General features: G+C 44.2%; 1 non-coding gene across 1 annotated transcript; it reads right to left on the bottom strand.

Moving 5' to 3' along the window:
* Positions 1-15,245: 15,245 nt before the first annotated feature.
* Positions 15,246-15,355, bottom strand: LOC126097213 (U6 spliceosomal RNA). The gene has a single exon (XR_007522098.1). It is a non-coding gene; the product is annotated as a U6 spliceosomal RNA (small nuclear RNA).
* Positions 15,356-19,319: the final 3,964 nt, after the last annotated feature.

Raw genomic sequence — 19,319 nt, 5'->3', positions numbered from 1 at the left:
TCGCGTTGGTCGAGATCCAATGACTGTTAGCAGAATATGGTATCGGTGGGTTCAGGAGGGTAATACGGAACGCCGTGCTGGATCCCAATGTCCTCGTATCACTAGCAGTCGAGATGACAGACATCTTTTCCGCATGGCTGTAACGGATCGTGCAGCCACGTCTCGATTCCTGAGTCAACAGATGGGGACGTTTGCAAGACAACAACCATCTGCACGAACAGTTTGACGACGTTTGCAGCAGCATGGCCTATCAGCTCGGAGACCACGGCTGCGGTTACCCTTGACGCTGCATCACAGACAGGAGCGCCTGCGATGGTGTACTCAACGACGAACCTGGGTGCACGAATGGCAAAAAGTTATTTTTTCGGATGAATCCAGGTTCTGTTTACAGCATCATGATGATCGCATCCGAGTTTGGCGACATCGCGTTGAACGCACATTGGAGGCGTGTATTTGTCATCGCCATACTGGCGTATCACCCGGCGTGATGATATGGCCCCTGGTTACACGTCTCGGTCAGCTCTTGTTCTCATTGACGGCGCTTTGAACAATGGACGTTACATTTCAGATGTGTTACGACCCGTGGCTCTACCCTTCATTCGATCCCTGCGAAAACCTACATTTCAGCAGGATAATGCACGACCGCATGTTGCAGGTTCTGGATGCAGAAAATGCATTCTCCAGATCTCTCACCAACTGAAAACGTCTGGTCAATGGTGGCCGAGCAAGTGGCTCGTCACAATACGCCAGTCACTACTCTTGAACTGTGGTATCGTGTTGAAGCTGCATGGGCAGCTGTACTTGTACACGCCATCCAAGCTCTGTTTTACTCAATGCCCAGGCGTATCAAGGCCGTTATTACGGTCACAGGTGGTTGTTCTGGCTGCTGATTTCTCAGGGTCTATGCGACCAAATTGCGCGAAAATGTAATCACATGTCAGTTCTAGTATAGTATATTTGTCCAATGAATGCCCGTTTATCATCTGCATTTCTTCGTGGTGTAGCAGCTTTGATGGCCAGTAGTGTAGTTGACAATTGCCAAGCTCCAAATCAACCAAGGAGATTCTTTTTTCCGATCATCTCCATTATAAACGTTGTGAAGGGTAAATCCATTTCAGAAAGGCACCTCAGTGTCGCCAACGCCATCACTGCACCACACAGGTAACACCAACTCAAGATTGGTGAAAGGCACCACCTGCGCCAATACGCGACATCTTTGTACACTCCTAATATCTGCAACTATTACAAATAATTCGATTTTAAACCACTTCAGCAAATTAACATTTAAACATTATGTAATAGAAAGAAGACAGTTTGTAGTTGGTTGTACTGTTGGTGAGGAACAAATGGAAAAGTAACAATCGTAAAATATATTAGGGTTAACATGCGAAGAACGACCTCATCCAAAGCTAATGTGAGATTCAGGTCCATTAGTAGAGTTCTCAGCCACGAATGAATACACCCATTCGACTGATTCTTGAGTTACCTGAAGAAATACAGTAACCAGCGACCTTTTATATGGCTTTGTTGATGCCAAGACGCTTTCAGATTATCATTTGTGTAATACATTTAAGAATTTCTTGTGGTGGCCATTTTCGCAGCAGTTGTATATAAATTTCCGTAGATTAAAAGAAAAACGCCATTTGACTGCTGCACATTTATATTTTTATTTTATTTGTGCACCCAGAAGCGTTTCGCCTTATTTACAAGGCATCTTCAGTTGGTGTCCTAAAATATTACATGATTTTTTGTTATTTACACATACAGGTTTACATTTAGGACAATTCACGGACATTCTTGTAATGAAATAGAGAAGTATTTACAGAATAGTGCCTAATTTGTCGTTTGTAAGCCGAACAGCTTCTTCCCGCATGGAAACCTGGTTGAATGCTTGCAGTTTGTCTTGTGGTTTCTCTCTTTCAATTTATTGTAAAAAAGTTTCATGGACATTTTTTAAATCTATAACCCATTCGAAAGGAAAATCGTATTATATACTATGTGATCAAAAGTGTCCGGACACCTGGCCGAAAATGACTTACAAGTTCGTGGCGCCCTCCATCGGTAATGCTGGAATTCAATATGGTGTTGGCCCACCCTTAGCCTTGATGACAGCTTCCATACAGCAGGAATACGTTCAATCAAGTGTTGGAAGGCAGCCCATTCTTCACGGAGTGATGCACTGAGGAGAGGTATCGATGTCGGTCGGTGACGCCTGGCGCGAAGTCGGCGTTCCGAAACATCCCTAAACTGTGCTATAGGATTCAGGTCAGGACTCTGTGCAGGCCAGTCCATTACAAGGATTTTACTGTCTTGTAACCACTCCACCACAGGCTGTGCATTATGAATAGGTGCACAATCGTGTTGAAAGGTGCAATCGCCATCCCCGAATTGCTCGTCATCAGTGGGAAGCAAGAGGGTGCTTAAAACATCCGTGTAAGCCTGTGCTGTGACAGTGCCACGCAAAAAAACGAGAGGTGAAGCCCCGCCATGAAAAACACGACCACACCATAGCACCACCGCCTCCGAATTTTAGGGTTGGCACTACACATGCCCGCAGATGACATTCACAGGACATTCGCAAAACCCACACCCTGCCATCGGATCGCCACCTTGTGTACCGTGATTCGTCACTCCACATAACGTTTTCCTCTGTTCAACCGTACAATGTTTACGCTCCGTACACCAAGCGAGGCGTCGTTTGGCATTTACCAGCGCGATGTGTACCTTATGAGCAACCGCTCGACCATGAAATCCAAGTTTTCTCATCCCCCGTCTAATTGTCATAGTACATACAGTGAATCCTGATGCAGTTTGGAATTCCTGTGTGATGATCTGAATACATGTCTGCCTATTACATATTACGACTCTCTTCAACTGTCGGCGGTCTCTGTCAGTTAACAGACGAGATTATCGGAAATAGTGGACCTAGGGATGTTTAGGAGTGTGAAAATCTCGCGTAGAGACGTATGATACAAGTGACACACAGTCGCCTGACCACGTTCGAAGTGCGTGAGGTCCTGGGAGCGCCCCATTCTACTCTCTCATGATGTCTAATAGTGGTGGGCAGGAAATCGCGTATCTGTTAGAAATCACAGTGACTGAGAAGTCACAGATATCACAGTAGCAACTTTACAGAATCTAACTGCGATTTCAGTCACAGTTAGCAGTCGCAAGTAGTATTTCATGTTCAAAGACGTGAGCCATCTATTGGTCGAATTTAGCACTGCTTTCTGCGATTTCAGTGACAAGTCGCAACTAAGAGTCGCAAGTAGCAACTAAAAAGCGTGGTTAACAGTGGCATCTGTTGGCCAAAGTTCGTACTACGTCCATATCTGCGATACGGTATCGAGTCTAATTGCGATTTCCGTGACAAGTCGCAACTAAGAATCGCAAGTAGCAACTAGAAAGCGCGGTTAACAGTGCCATCTGTGGGTCAAAGTTCGTACTACGCCCATCTCTGCAGTACACTATTGAGTCCAACTGCGATGTCCGTGACAAGTCGCAACTACGAGTCGCAAGTAGCAACTAAAAAGCGCAGTTAGCACTGCCATCTGTTGAGCAAAGTTCATACTACACTATTCGCTACCGAGTCAAACTGCGATTTCTGTGACAAATCGCAACTAAGAGTCGCAAGTAGCAACTAAAAAGCGCAGTTAACATACTTTTCCTAGTGTCATCTGTTGACCGACGTACGTACTTCGTTATGAGAGCCTTGTGCCTCACGAGATCGATGTGCTGTGTGTGCATATGAAGGGCTTATTTCAATAGTGGTACAAGTCCATTTTTGTTCATTTTGAGATACAGAGTCGTAAAGTTAAATGAGCGCTGCCAAATTTGCATCTGAGATACCAGAAATATTCAAGCATATGGCTTCTTGCTAGAGATGAACCTTTATTTATGTTTGTTTGGATCACTAATTTCAGAAGCATTATAGACAGAAAAATGGAGGTATTGGACTTGTACCACTATTGAAATAAGCCCTTCATATTATATGACGACATGCACATTCAACATCAGTTATGGTTGGTCAAATACTGCTGTGACTCTGAATGTATTATATTAATAAGAAGCAACATTGCCTTTTTCTCCTGAAAATATCAAGTAACGTAACAAATGTGTTTGATTCTGCTTCCAATATGACAGTTTTGGTTAATACTCCAAATGCCTACAGGACTTTGCAATGTTAACACAGCAGAACTCAGACATCTGTATAAGTGTAGAGAAATGAAAACAGTCATATGAATGCCTCACTTTTGTTCCGACCAGTTCAAGACTCGGGAGAAAAGTTTTACACCTGGTGTTCTACATGGCAACTTCACACACATGAACTTTTTGCCGACACTACTACCACCTACATAAGTGAGCTCTTCCTGTGTTACTTTCAAGTAATGCACTTAAGCTATTCCTGATTGAACTGGAACTTCCCACTTTCATATCAACAGCCTCAAAATGCATATTGTAGACTTCGGGATATGTTACAGGTCAGTGTCACACCAAGATTGTGGAGAAAGGGGGTGGGGGGCATGTCACTCTCCAACAAGTGTTTACCAATAAGTAAGTGGCGGAAAATTATGGGTATAGGACGGCTTAAACATGTGGAAAATGAGATTTTTATTATTTACTCACTGTATTTGACATTCATTATTCCTTTAAAATCGCACAACAACTTCGATAGAACACAGTTTAATCATTCACACACTTATTTCACTTTTAAACTGCAAATCCTCTAAGAGCTGTCTTGAATCCTCACGAGTCTCTCTCAAAAACAGCCTTGATGTGGATAGATACGTACAGCAACCAGTAATCAGAGTCAGAACTGTGCCTGCAAAAAACACAAGGATTATTAAACAATTTTTTCTGTCATTAATTACTAGCAATATAATTGACAGAGTAGATTGCTAATATTTGCTATAATGAATATCACATTTGCAAGAACGATCTCACTGAAGTAATTAAGTCCATCGAAACCGTTAGAAACTAACCTCTCGTCTGACGAAAACGGTCTAAAGACGCAGTGGCAATTTCTTCAGATCTGTTGACAATGATATTTTGAGTTATCACTTTACTGAGTGACTGAAATGTAGTTCAGGTACCCGTGAACATAACAATATGTTAGAATTCATTTTCTAAATACGAACTATTACGGTACTGTACGGCTACTTACATATTAATTACACTATTAATATTTTCACAGTTGTTTCTTTAATACAAAATTAAAGCCAACGGAAGAAAAAACGTAAAACATACTTACCAATGACAGGTTTGTTGAGACGCAATTTTCTGTGTTGACAGATGTAACTTTTTCATACGGTGGTAAGTCGCAAAAATCGCAGGAATCACAGAAATCGCAGAAGTAGCAGAAGTCACAGAAATCGCAGAAGTAGCAGAAATCATGGAAGTAGCAGAAATCGCAGATATAGCAGTGGCGGAGGAATACACGACCTATGTTCCTTAACTGCGACAAGAATAACAGATACTGAAAAGTAGCATTCACAGAAATCACTGATATCGGAAAATCGCAGTTTAGCCCATCACTAATGTCTAATGACTACCGAGGTCGCTGATACGGAGTACCTGGCAGTAGGTGGCATCGCAATGCACCTATTATAAAAAACGTCTGTTTTTTCTCTCAGCCTGCATCGACTTTCAACTGACCATCACTGCATATGTTGCAATTATTTAACCGTCAATGGTTTCTAAGCGGTATTTTATTCTTAGAAATGCCGTTTCGCTTTGCTGTAACGGAGTAATTGCGACGAAATTGCTCTGGAGCGAATCGTAAAACGGATAAAATGCGCTGACATGCAATATTCGCAGAACACTTGCTTCACTGATGTCATTCGTATGGTCGATCTGGTTCGAAGTGACATGTGAACTGTACAACAGGAGGACAAAAGTGAAGAAACAGCAAGAACACTACACTTTATCGTGACTAATACGGTGCATGAAAACCGTTGAACTTCAAAATAACGTTCCAGTCGTCTCAGAATGGTTAAATGCAGGTCCTCTATGGTTTCCAACGGGATTAAAACCTCAGCATACAGGTTGGGATAGGAAAAGAATCACATGGGAGGGTGTATTCACAATTCTTACGTAATTTGTCCACTGAATGATCACGTTCACTTACAGTGCACATAATAGCACCAAATAAAATACAGTAATCAGCAAATATCTCCGAACATAAGAGGCTGTTAAATGAAAATAAGCCTCTTTAAATTTTAACCACAGATTGTGGTGACTAAACTTCAATGCTTGGTACTTCAAGGAATTAGTGCCAGCAACAATTAAAATATAAATCATAATTAAACCTCTCTTAAACAACAAGCAAGTGAAGGATAACTATTGTACTATCGTCTTAAGCACTCACAGTTATTAAGTTAAGAACGAGTAATTTAGAATAAATGCCCAAACATGACAGAGAAAATTTATGGTAAGGTCTTATGGGACCATACTGCTGAGGTCATCGGTCCCTAAGCCTACATACTACTTAATCTAACTTAAACTAACTTACGCTAAGGACGACACACACACCCATGCTCGAGGGAGGACTCGAACCTCCGACGGATGGAGCCGCACGGACCGTGACATGGCGCCGTACATTGAGCGGCTACCACACCGGCAGCATGGCAGATTCAACAAATTTCCTTACATCCACAGAAAGGATACAACGACAAATCAAGCTCAAGAAAAAGAATAATGAGTTATAATAAAAAACAAAAATCTAAGGAGATGGCAATCAGAACAGAAATTACTTTAAAATTTTCCTTGGCACGTCAGGTATACACGCAGATATTTCAACAGGCAAAGGAACTACCTTTCAGTTTAATTACATCGCTCACATATCGGCCTTTTATGGCGGAATATTTAGAAGTTGAAGCAAGCACGCCAGAGCCTTAAGGGGTTCCGGAAAGGCTCAAAATCATGAAAAGTTCAATTTTTACTTTTTTGCGTTTTCTGAATTTGCAGACTATTACCTTTTAATAGATACATAATTTATTCAATTCCGAAGACTACAACTATTTTTAAATTTTTTTTGAAATGTGTTCTACATGGGCGTGACCCACTGTGGCGCTGTTAAACTGCTGTCAAATGGTGTTATTATTAACGTCCGTGTTCATCAGGTACATTTTAGTGATGTGAGATAAAGTATGTCTTGTGGCTAACCTGTGATGGTTCAATATATATCGCTGGTGTGATTGTCGATTGTTTCATGTTTATTTACTCTGTCGTTATCTCGAAAATATTCGTAATTAATTCCCCAAGACTGCATTTGTTGGAATAGAAACACTTCACCTTGGTGTGTATGATGCTGTTGCGACTTTCAATGATGGCAACATTGTAAGGTGCAAGGTATTTAGAAATATGGGAATGAAGATAGGTTCTAACATGGTACGAGCGATGCTTGCTTTAGACAAGGAACGCCTTCGGGCTGCAGACAGGGCTGTAGAGAGTCTAGAAATACAAGCAAGAGTAAACAGGAGGGGGAACAACAGGAAGCTGGAGGAGGAGTTTGCAGAGGATGAAGATAATCCATCCTATGGACCTGGAATGCACTAAAAAGTTAATCCAATCTTTGTCGCTCGATTCCCAAAACTTTTATTTTCTCATACTAATTACATGTTTTCTAAGGATCTTCCAAACATATTTGTTTCAAACTTTCAGTAAATGTTACACAGTACCTTCTGCATAATTTAACACAGCCTTTTTCCAAGAAACTGTATATTTTTGAATATATAAATAAAAAATTGCAAAAAAATGTTGTGAATTTTCATTACAATTGAAAAAAAATTATCTTTAATAACTGAACTAAAATTTTGTAAAATCCCTGTGTTAAGTTGTAGCCCATATTCCAATAAATAATCTGTAAAAAGTTCAACTTCCTACCTCAAATACTTTGTGAGGAAAGATGTAATTTATAAGCGTTATTTTAACATTGCAAGTATAGGGCGTTCCGGAGCCCCTTAAGAAGAGATAGGAGAAGCGTAAGGGAGGCAAGCCGCCAAGGTGAACAGTTCCACTATAGCAACAGTGGACACGCCTCAAACACAGCCGTGAGGGACGTGCAGGGGCACAACAGCAACAGGCCATCGTAGTCAGCAGCTACCGATACGTCGGGCTCGCGCTTCACAGGGCTGAGAGGAGCTGTTAACAAACGCCAGGCTCGCGCTTCACAAGGCAAAAAGGCACTGCCAACAGACACCGCATAGCTGAGGTACAGGCTGCAGAAATGCCAATTACACGAACAAGAATCGCCACCTTGTTAAGGGATCGAGGCTATAAGCCACCCGCCCCCCCCCCCCCCCAAAAAAAAAAAAAAAAAAAAAAAAAAAACAGTCATAAAATAAGGTAGCAAATATTACTGTCAAAAAAACTGCCTAAATGAAACAGATCTTAAATCTGTGTTAAAGGATTACAAAAATATAGTAATTAACGTCTGCGCAAACTGTTACGTGTGGCCGAGCGGTTCTAGGCGCTACAGTCCGGAATCGCGCGACCGCTAGGGTCGCAGGTTCGAATCCTGCCTCGGGCATGGATGTGTGTGATGTCCTTAGGTTAGTTACGTTTAAGTAGTTGTAAATCCTAGGGGACTGATGACCTGAGACGTTAACTCCCATAGTGCTCAGGGCCATTTGAACTATTTTAAAGCTCACCTCTCCAATGGAGTCCTTAGTAACTACGAAGTACCAAACAGTGTCTCTTTGAATCAGTCCTCAGGATTGACAGCCATCTAGAACCTGGTTTCAAAACAAACATATTAAAATAATTAAAAGGTAAAATTACATAGCTTATAAAACATAAAAATCCTCAAACTCAGTGAACAGAAATTAAGCCACATGGCCCATGACCAGGTTAATAACACTGAGTAAAGAAAAATTCATTCATTTGGTGAGACAGAAAACTGCCATACACACCTGGCGAAAGTTAAGTTTCACTAGTAAACCACTGAATTTGAAAGTGCTGTATGGCTCATGCATGGTCTTGGAATACGCAACAAGTAAAAATCTCAGTGATGCATTTTACCGCCAACGCAGGGACAGTCACTAATTTACACCTGAAATTCCAACCACTCAAACAAATGTAAAGCTACAACGCGGTTGCACCCAAGATTAAGCACAATAAATTAAAATGTTATAGTGATCCACAAGGTATCAACAGCAGAGGCACAAATATCAGAGCTCGAGCAATAATGACAGCAAAATTTTCCAGTACTGGTCCATACTTAAGGGGAAACGATGAGGGCAAAACCGCAAGCGTCCTGGTTCACACAGCATGGATAAACAGCGATGTGCAAATCCAATGAAGGTCGCAGGAGGACACCGTCAGTGCAGTAACAGAACTCATTGCTGTAGAAGACATTGCGCGCGAAAATCCACGCGTGATGCCCCTTAATAGGCGACCCACCTAGCCCTTCTCATCTTACAACACGCTGACCGTCTATTTCAAAACTCTCTGAGCCAACAAACATCAACGAAAACTGCAAGTTAAATTCGCGCAGCCCAGCGGGGAGCCAGTTAAAGAAGGCACCAGGAAGACAAAGATAAAATGAACTGGAGACGCCACGGCTCATGGATCTTGTACCATTATTCCTACAAAACAGAGGCAAATTCATGTAATACTGAAAGAGATAGTTAACTAATCATGTACCATTCTCTACGAAGTAGGTAATAAAGCCGCAATACTGTTGAGGTCTGGCGACTGTGGTGGTGAGGGGAGAGGAGACAATTCTTCCTCGTTCTCAAAAAACACGTCCTGCCCAATGCGAGCTGTGTGAGCGGGGGCCTTGTCATCTTGGAACGTAGCACCGCCGTTAGGGAACAAACAATATAACATGAGATGGATCTCATCAGTCAAAATGGTTACATAATCCTCAGCGACAATGTGACCTTGCATGGCAACCAGTGGACCCATAGAATACCATGACGTGGCTGCCCAAATTATCACCGAACCGCCCACTATGTTTAACTATTGGAACGTAAACTGTGACAGAAGTTGGAAACAGTGCGAAAGAAATATCATCGGACCAAATGACTGTCTTCCATCGCCCCATAGTCCACGTTTTGTGGCGTCGGCTCAACGGTTCCCTGTCACGGGCATTTGCATGACTGATAATTGATTTTGAAATTCCAGTTGGAGTTCCCTTCATGTTGTTTTGAAGCTAGTAGTTTCCGCGTGTGCAATATTCAGTTCAGAAGTGGCTCTTGCAGCTGCCTTCATCGTATTTTTCGTCACAAACCTTTTCAGTGACCGTCCTTCACGATCACAATACATAGTTCCGTCCGCTTTGTGACTTACCGGGCGGTGTTTGTCCGCTATCCATGAAAGCGGTATAAATCTTCGAAACGGTGCGCTTTGAAACACCAAACAATTCAACTCCCTTGATTAGGGAAGCACCCACCGTATGTACACCCACAACTTTCTCGTGTTCGAGTTCACTTACAAAGAACCCATTGAGTGCAAGACCGCAAAAGATCAATGATGTTAACGGAATTCGACACCCCACATACATTGATCAGCCAGAACATTATGACCATCTACCTAGCCGGTATGTCCACCTTTAGCACGTATAATAGCGGTGACGCTTCGTGGCATGCAAGTAATGAGGCCATGGTAGGTCGCTGTAGGGAGTTGGCACCACATCTGCATACACAAGTCACCTAATTGCCGTAAATTCCGAGGTGATGGTGGTGGGGGGAGGGGGGAGGGAGGAACGAAGCGCTCTGACATCATGTTGAATCGTAACCCACATGTGTTAGATCGGGTTCAAATCTGAAGAAATGGGGGCCAAAAAAGTCAACTGAAACTCCCCACCGTGTTTCTCGAACCACTCCATCACACCCATGGCCTTATGACATAGTACAGTATCTTGTTGAGAGATGCCACTGCCTTTGGGAAACATGAGCATCACGAATATCCAGTGTACAACACGCTTTGGGCGTCATGGTGCCTTGCACGAGCTCCACTGGAACCATGGTTTCGCACGTGACTGTTCTCCAGACCGTAATGGAGCCGCCGCCACCCTGTCTCCGTCCTGTACTACAGGCGTCAGCGCCATCCCATCGGCAAGATGAAGAAGGTTCGGAATTCATCACACCTTGCAACACTCTGACATTGAGCCAACGTCCAGTGCCAACAGTCAAGTGCCAGTTTCGGTCGTAGTTGCCGATGCATTAAAGTCTGATGTTAATTACGCCACAATTCGTCACCCGTCCTGTTTTACCAGTCTGCCCAGCCTATGACATCCGATGTCTATAATGAGGGGTGGCCGCCCAACCCCACAACCTCTGGATGTGGTTCCGTCTTGGTTTCGCCACGTGTTGAAGACACTCGCCAAGGCACTCCTCGAAAACTCGAAAAGTGGTGCAGTTTCCAAAATGCTCGTGCCGAGCCACCGAGTCATCACCATCTGCACTTGGTCAAACTCGGATTGATGGCGCGTCCTCCCCATTTTACGCACGGACAGCACGCGGGCGCAGCCCCGAATCCTCCCGCGGTCAGGAAAATGGCACCGAATCCTCCCAAGCCCGCAAGGATCTGAAAAACGATGGGACCGAATCCTCCCGTTTGAAGCAGGTAGCAGTTCTAAACGTTATGAATACTCTAAGCAGGCAAAGGAAAGCATACGAAGTTACAGTAGAAGATGTAAAAATTTTTCGCGTGTATTGTGAGGATGTTTAAAAGTTTTATCTTTTACCTTACGAGGTGCATTCAAGTTCTAAGGCCTCCGATTTTTTTTCTCCGGACTGGAAAGAGATAGAAACATGCGCATTGTTTTAAAATGAGGCCGTGTTCATATTCAATACGTTCCAGAGATGGCAGCACCGTACGGCAGATGGAATTTTACCGCCAGCGGCGAGAATGAGAACTGTTTTAAATACTTAAAATGGCGACGTTTTCCTTACTTGAACAGCGTGCAATCATTCGTTTTCTGAATTTGCGTGGTGCGAAACCAATTGAAATTCATCGACAGTTGAAGGAGACATGTGGTGATGGAGTTATGGATGTGTCGAAAGTGCGTTCATGGGTGCGACAGTTTAATGAAGACAGAACATCGTGTGACAACAAACCGAAACAACCTCGGGCTCGCACAAGCCGGTCTGACGACATGATCGAGAAAGTGGAGAGAATCATTCCATGTAGGCTTTCACGGCCGGCGTCTTTATCAGTAAAATCTTCCGGGCTAAGTTGCCGTGGTCGATCTGTAGAACTTCTTCTTCCTGACGTTTCGTTCTCAACTACGGAGAACATCTTCCGAGGTGAGTCGACGACTGGCTGTTAGGAGCTGGGGCCTGCAATCGAGAGAACAAACGATAGCCAGAGATAGCTGCACATCGACGCCACGTGACGTGTGCTGGCGCCCCCCTACGATCTCTATATAAGCGGCGGCCCCAGCTCCTAACAGCCAGTCGACGACTCACCTCGGAAGATGTTCTCCGTAGTTGAGAACGAAACGTCAGGAAGAAGAAGTTCTACAGATCGACCACGGCAACTTAGCCCGGAAGATTTTACTGATATAGTGGAGAGAATTGTTTTGGGGGATCGCCGAATGACTGTTGAACAGATCGCCTCCAGGGTTGGCATTTCTGTGGGTTCTGTGTACACAAACCTGCATGACGACCTCAAAATGCGAAAAGTGTCATCCAGGTGGGTGCCACAAATGCTGACGGACTATCACACGGCTGCCCGTGTGGCATGTTGCCAAGCAATGTTGACGCACAACGACAGCATGAATGGGACTTTCTTTTCGTCGGTTGTGACAATGGATGAGACGTGGATGCCATTTTTCAATCCAGAAACAAAGCGCCAGTCAGCTTAATGGAAGCAGACAGATTCACCGCCACCAAAAAAATTTCGGGTAACCGCCAGTGCTGAGAAAATGATGGTGTCCATGTTCTGGGACAGCGAGGGCGTAATCCTTACCCATTGCGTTCCAAAGGGCACTACGGTAACAGGTGCATCCTACGAAAATGTTTTGAAGAACAAATTCCTTCCTGCACTGCAACGAAAACGTCCGGGAAGGGCTGCGCGTGTGCCGTTTCACCAAGACAACGCACCCGCACATCGAGCTAACATTACGCAACAGTTTCTTCGTGATAACAACTTTGAAGTGATTCCTCATGCTCCCTACTCACCTGACCTGGCTCCTAGTGACTTTTGGCTTTTTCCAACAATGAAAGACACTCTCCGTGGCCGCACATTCACCAGCCGTGCTGCTATTGCCTCAGCGATTTTCCAGTGGTCAAAACAGACTCCTAAAGAAGCCTTCGCCGCTGCCATGGAATAATGGCGTCATCGTTGTGAAAAATGTGTACGTCTGCAGGTCGATTACGTCGAGAAGTAACGCCAGTTTCATCGATTTCGGGTGAGTAGTTAGAAAAAAAATCGGAGGCCTTAGAACTTGAATGCACGTCGTATTGAGATAAAGTCCAGCCGACACAGCGCCAGCGAATAAGTCCCACTCAAGGTCACGCGCAAAGCGTGCATAGGTGGATCAATATGTTTTGCTTAAAACATGGGAAGGATAGAGGAAGGAGATAAGGAACATGGCAGAGATAAATATATTATTGTCTATAATACGACATACAATGTGTCAGTTTGGGAGGATTCGGTCCTGTTACCTGCTCACCTACCTGGTTTCGGGAGGATCCAGGGCTTCGCCCATACATGCTCACTGACACTTCTTTGCACTCTGCGTGTGTCTGACTAGCAGTCACTCCTCTCCAGGTGACGCTGCTAACGCCTGTGGCGGGTTATATCGATAACAGTACGGTGGTCATAATGTTCTGGCTGGTCAGTGTATTATCTACTACGCAACCATAATATTGGCCGCTAATGACAACGAAGGGCTGCATGTGTGCAATAGTCAGCACAGCATGAGGCCACGGAGCGTGGTTTAACTACATAGTAGACGAGTAACTCACAGCAGTGCTACAACAGCTGCCAAAATTGACACTACGTCAGAAAGGAACCCAAGGAATTTCACATAGTGAGAATGGCTCTGAGCAGTATGGGACTTAACATCTGAGGTCACCCGTCCCCTAGAACTTAGAACTACTTAAACCTAAGTAACCTACGGACATTACACAAATCCCCCGAGGCAGGATTCGAACCTGCGACCGTAGCGGTTGCGCGGTTCCAGACTGAAGCGCATAGAACCGCTCGTCCACAACAGGTCGGCTGTGAGAGGGAAGTGGCAGATGAAATATTAGTGTTTCTGCAGCATGAACGCTCGACTGTGCGGACAATGTACATGAGGAGTACAATGATGACGATACGGGCATAGCAAGTAAAATGATAACGAAACCGGTGTAGAACCACTTAATTCAGCATCCTGGTCGGACAGGGAACAACAAATCCCATCTCCAGGGAAATGTAGTAAAGGACAGTCGTCGTCCAGCAGGTACTAAACATAATTATGTACATGGAAGATCATCCTTTGCATAGTAAAAAAAAATAAAAAAGGTGTAGTGCATATGAAAAACTACGAATATTGAAGGGAGGACAAGGCGCACTTGTTACAAAAACTGGTGTTTCGCGTTTCAAGGATGCTCGACCCAATTTACAGGATATGCCTGATAGTGAGCTACTACGGTAAGCGTATCAAATAGCACGCCACATAGATTACAGTGATTTCTACGGAAGCAGTGGATAGTTAAATAACTTTAAACTGTACTACAGAAGTGGAAGACGTAAAATAATGAAACAGACAAACACAGAAGACTGCGGAGTCGGCCAGAAAATTTGTAGATGAGATAAACAAACTTATCCAATCATTCAGTAAGGAATCTATTTTCATCTCAGACCAGTGGAGATTTGAATAGGAAATGCATATGAAAGGAACCCTGGAAATTAGAGATACCAAGAGGGTTGTATCAACATCAACTAACATCGACGCCTTAACGCATTCGTATACAATTATGTCGACTGTTAATGTGGATAGTAAATTGGCTCTGCCCACCACGAATCTTTCTCGTGGGCGTGATCTTGCAAAAGCAGTAGGGATAGGGAATATTTACGTCATAACAAGCAATAATGGGAAAGAACTACAACAATGGTACGAGCACTGGTTCTGGCCAATAGCTGGTCAAAATAAGTTTGTTTTACTTGATTCCTGGTCAGCGTATAAAAATCACACTCCCTTAGAGCAAACGATCCCTCCTGAAAAGTGTGCGACATTGCAATTCATACTACCTGGTACCACTGGACAAATTCTGCCACTGTGTGTGCTTGCTTTTTTTTCTTGCCTATAAAACATATTACCACTCTATCTGCAGTTATTTTTGCGTCATTCTTGCGCAGGGTCATGCTAATCTTCTCTGTATCGTTCCAATTTTAGTACAGGGCTATTACAAATGACTGAAGCGATTTCATAAATTCACTGTAGCTCCATTCATTGACATATGGTCACGACACACTACAGATACGCAGAAAAACTCATAAAGTTTTGTTCGGCTGAAGCCGCACTTCAGGTTTCTGCCGCCAGAGCGCTCGAGAGCGCAGTGAGACAAAATGGCGACAGGAGCCGAGAAAGCGTATGATGATGATGATGTTTGGTGTGTGGGGCGCTCAACTGCGTGGTTATCAGCGCCCTTACAATTACCCAATCTTTGCTCAGTCCAATTTCGCCACTTTCCTGGATGATGATGAAATGATGAGGACAACACAAACACCCAGTCATCTCGAGGCAGGTGAAAATCCCTGACCCCGCCGGGAATCGAACCCGGGACCCCGTGCTCGGGAAGCGAGAAAGCTACCGCGAGACCACGAGCGGCGGACACCGAGAAAGCGTATGTCGTGCTTGAAATGCACTCACATCAGTCAGTCATAACAGTGCAACGACACTTCAGGACGAAGTTCAACAAAGATCCACCAACTGCTAACTCCATTCGGCGATGGTATGCGCAGTTTAAAGCTTCTGGATGCCTCTGTAAGGGGAAATCAACGGGTCGGCCTGCAGTGAGCGAAGAAAAGGTTGAACGCGTGCGGGCAAGTTTCAGGCGTAGCTCGCGGAAGTCGACGAATAAAACAAGCAGGGAGCTAAACGTACCACAGGATGGTGCTCCACCGCACTTCCATCATGATGTTCGGCATTTCTTAAACAGAAGATTGGAAAACCGATGGATCGGTCGTGGTGGAGATCATGATGAGCAATTCATGTCATGGCCTCCACGCTCTCCCGACTTAACCCCATGCGATTTCTTTCTGTGGGGTTACGTGAAAGATTCAGTTTTTTGAACCTCCTCTACCAAGAAACGTGCCAGAACAGCGAGCTCGCATCAACGATGCTTTCGAACTCATTGATGGGGACATGCTGGGCCGAGTGTGGGAGGAACTTGATTATCGGCTTGATGTCTGCCGAATCACTAAAGGGGCACATGTCGAACATTTGTGAATGCCTAAAAGAACTTTTTGAGTTTTTGTATGTGTGTGCAAAGCATTGTGAAAATATCTCAAATAATAAAGTTATTGTGGAGCTGTGAAATCGCTTCAATCATTTGTAATAACCCTGTATATGTACCACCGAAGCGCGTACAACTATCTGCAGCTAAATGATATTTTTACGATAAGCTCCACGACATATTGTTTCGATTTCGGTTGAATGCCATCGTACTCTGTTCTCGTCACTATGTTACACCAATAGTCATTCTTTAAGAGAGGATACCTAGTTGAATGTCATGCACGGTTTGTTAACTCCCAAGGAGTTCGCCTTGCATCTCTTGGTGCGAACCTTTGTGATTACTGTCGCATTTTTTTTCTTTTTTTTCGTTCTGTGTTCATGGTACAAGTTAATGGTTTATTTTGAACATTTTGTTGAATGTCGACGACACCCATTTTGTGAAGTATAATACCTACATCTCAGCACCATCCGGACACTCATATCCTGTCGCCTCCCCGATGCACGTGGTGAGTCATTAGCAGCTAATATTTTTCCTTTCGTAGTGGTTAACACAGTATTTTCAAATGGGCCTTAATATCGACTGAACCTGCGACCTTGCACTCAAATGGTTCGTTGACAGATCGGACAAATGCACTCTCAGCTACACAAAACATAAAAGCGCAACCTGCAGGCTTGGCAAGCAACTGCATTTATGTTCAAGCATGCTTCTCTCGCGTTATTTCCCTATTTCGTCCACCGCCCTCTACATTACCACTGCGAAAACGTCAACTGCATTTCTTCTCAGTTGCTGTTCTTTTTCGTTGGCATATTTTATACTTCACACCGCCAGTTGCTTGAATTTTTTGTGTTTTCAAAGACGTAGTGCGAGGGTTTGGCACGATCGGGATACTTCTGAAAATCCAGTTGTAACAGTCTGACGACGTTCGACATAAATGAAAACAATATGCTCTTTCTCGACTGTTGAGTACGTTATGAAAGACTGCGTAGCTTCGCGAGCAAGAACGTTTCCTCATCAAGGCTTATGGGCTTCAAACACAAGTAAACACACGAACCGTGCAGGAGTTTAACACAGTATGGCGTAAGAGACTCAGACTTCGAATCTTAGCCTTTCGCGGTTAAGTCCAACTGATCTACCCAAGCGCCACCCATACCCTGCTCCAGTGAGAAAATTTCATTCTGGAGTTAATGCGTTTGCATATGCGTGGTGTGGTAAGGCAGGCGTTTATGGGATTCCTTTTCTTAATGACGGGAGTGTGGTTCGTGGCGCTGTGTTCTTGTTACTAGTTGATCGATTTGCACATGTTCAATGTCAATGAAGTCCTCTTCTAAAGTCATTTCCAGTACAACTGAAAAAAAAATTTGTCAATCGCAGAAAAAAGCATCATAATTCGGCAGATCTAAAACGTTAAAAGTTACATGTGTACGTCAGAAAATTTGCCACATTGTCCGTCTAACTTCGCGAAAACAGGATCTCGATCTATCTACTCCTTCTGGATATATTTAGGGGTACCGTATCATACCTGCCCCACCATGTATACACTGAAGCGTATTCATATAAAGAGATATGCAACAGGCAGAATACGGCGCTGCGGTCAGCAACGCCTATATAAGCCAACACGTGTCTGAAACGTCTGAAACAATTGTTAAATCGGTTACTGTTGCTACAATGGCAGGTTATCGAGATTTAAGTGAGTTTGAACGTGGTGTAGTCGGTGCACGATCGATGGGACGCGGCATCTCCGAGGTTGGGATAAAGTCAGAATTTTCGCTTCCGACCATTTCGCTAGTGTACAGTGAATATGAGGAATCCGGTATAACATCTAAGATCCGACATCACTGCGGCCGGAAAAAAATGTCCTGCAAGAACGGGACCAATGAGAACTCAAGGGAATCGTTCAGCGTGAGAGAACTGCTACTCTTCCGCAAATTGCTGCAGATTTAGATGCTGAGCCATCAACAAGTCTCAGCGTGCGAACCAGTCAACGAAACATCATCGATATGGGCTTTCGAAGCCGAAGGCCCTCTCGTATACCCTTGATGACTGTACGACACAAAGCCTTACGCCTCGCCTGGGCCCGTCAACACCGACATTGGACTGTTGAAGACGGGAAACATGTTGCCTGGCCGGAAGAGTGTCGTTTCAAATTTTATCGAGCGGATGGACGTGTATGGGTATGGAGACAACCTTATGAATGCGTGGACCCTGTATGTCAGCAGGGGACTTTTCAAGCTGGTAGAGGTTCTGTCATGGTGTGAGGCGTGTGCAGTTCGAATGATATGGGACCCCTGATACGTATACATACGACTGTGACAGGTGACACGTACGTAAGCATCCTGTCTCATCACCTGCATACATTCATGTTCATCGTGCGTTCCGACGGACTTGGAAAATTTCAACAGGACAACGCGACGCCCCACACGTCCAGAATTTCATGGTGTGAGGCGTGTGCAGTTGGAGTGATATGGGACCCCTGATATATATACATACGATTGTGACAGGTGACACGTACGTAAGCATCCTGTCTCATCACCTGCATCCATTCATGTCCATTGTGCGTTCCGACGGACTTGGAAAATTTCAACAGGACAACGCGACGCCCCACACGTCCAGAATTTCTACAGAGTGGCTCCAGAAACACTCTTCTTAGTTCAAACACTTCCGTTGGCCACCAAGCTCCACAGACATGAACATTATTGAGCATATCTGGTATGGCTTGCAACGTGCTGCTCAGAACAGGACCTCTACCCCTCGTACTCTCACACGTTTATGGACAGTCCAGCAGGATTCATAGTGTCAGTTCCGTCCAGTACTATTTCAGACATTAGTTGAGTCCTTGTCACGGCGGCCCTACACGATATTAGGCAGGTGTACCAGCTTCATTGGCCTTCAGTGTATAACGTCTTAAGGTAAGTGAAGCTGCGA

Source organism: Schistocerca cancellata, chromosome 1, assembly GCF_023864275.1.
Source record: "Schistocerca cancellata isolate TAMUIC-IGC-003103 chromosome 1, iqSchCanc2.1, whole genome shotgun sequence".
NCBI lineage: Eukaryota > Metazoa > Arthropoda > Insecta > Orthoptera > Acrididae > Schistocerca > Schistocerca cancellata.
The sequence above is the reverse complement of the archived record's forward strand: the minus strand, read 5'-3'. Positions and strand labels throughout refer to the sequence as shown.